This window comes from Octopus sinensis, unplaced genomic scaffold (assembly GCF_006345805.1).
Source record: "Octopus sinensis unplaced genomic scaffold, ASM634580v1 Contig14989, whole genome shotgun sequence".
In the NCBI taxonomy this organism is placed as follows: domain Eukaryota; kingdom Metazoa; phylum Mollusca; class Cephalopoda; order Octopoda; family Octopodidae; genus Octopus; species Octopus sinensis.
The window spans coordinates 37,501-38,835 of NW_021833458.1; positions in this window are offsets into that span (position 1 = coordinate 37,501).

Sequence of the window (1,335 nt, forward strand, 5' to 3'; positions counted from 1 at the left end):
AACCGATGCTGGTGTGTTTACGTCCCCGTCACTTAGCGGTTCGGCAAAAAGAGACCGATAGAATAAGTACTGGGCTTACAAAGAATAAATCCTGGGGTCGTGTTGCTCGACTAAAGGCGGTGCTCCAGCATGGCGGCAGTCAAATGACTGAAACAAGTAAAAGAGTAAAAGAGTAAAGAGTAATAATCTTAACAGCTTGAAAATTACTTTTATTCATTTATTTGTTTCGATCATTGGAATGCAGCCATGCAGTGGCAGTGTATCGTAAGTTGTTTTTGTTAGTCGATCAAATAGAATTCAGCAGTTAAGTTTTAATCCCATGTATGTTTCGTTTTAGTTTATTAGTCTGGAGGGCTCGGTTAAGAAACACACAAGAAGCCAGCAAGCCAACACCTGCTAGCAGACTACGAGATACAAACAGAAATACGCTTCAGCAGAATTTCATATACTCTTTTACTCTTTTATTCTTTTACTTGTTTCAGTCATTTGACTGCGGCCATGCTGGAGCACCGCCTTTTAGTCGAGCAAATCGACCCCGGGACTCATTCTTTGTAAGCCCAGTACTTATTCTATCGGTCTCTTTTGTCGAACCGCTAATTGACGGCGACGTAAACACACCAGCATCGGTTGTCAAGCAATGCTAGGGGGACAAACACAGACACACAAACATATACACACACACTTATATATTATATATATATACACATATATACGACAGGCTTTTTTCAGTTTCCGTCTACCAAATCCACTCACAAGGCATTGGTCGGCCCGAGGCTATAGCAGAAGACACTTGCCCAAGATGCCACGCAGTGGGACTGAACCCGGAACCATGTGGTTGGTTAGCAAGCTACTTACTACACAGCCACTCCAGCGTGTGTGTGTATTTATATATGGGTAGCGGACTCGCGGTCGTAGGATCACAGGCCGGGAATATATATCATTCAACTACAGCCTGGAAAAAAAACAGGGGTTACATAGAAAAAATGCAAGTAAGGGAAATAATATTTTTAATGCCGCAATTTACTCACTCACAAAACAATCATACAGAGATTGTCATTAATTCAGTTCTGAACCAAACTGAAAACTGTTAACATCTTTGAAGAGACTGGCCCCTACTTACATTTTGGAATTAAAAATTGAGACTTATAAATACAGTGTACATTTAAATACATAAGAGAGGGCCATCACTGGACTACCCGCACGCTAGAGAGGACACTTAAATTCCAAACTACATTTAGGGATAAAATATCGAAGAGAATTAAAAATAAAAGGAGTTAGATGGTAAATGTTTTTATTTTCCATTCCCTTCGATATTTTATCCCTAATAGTGGTTTG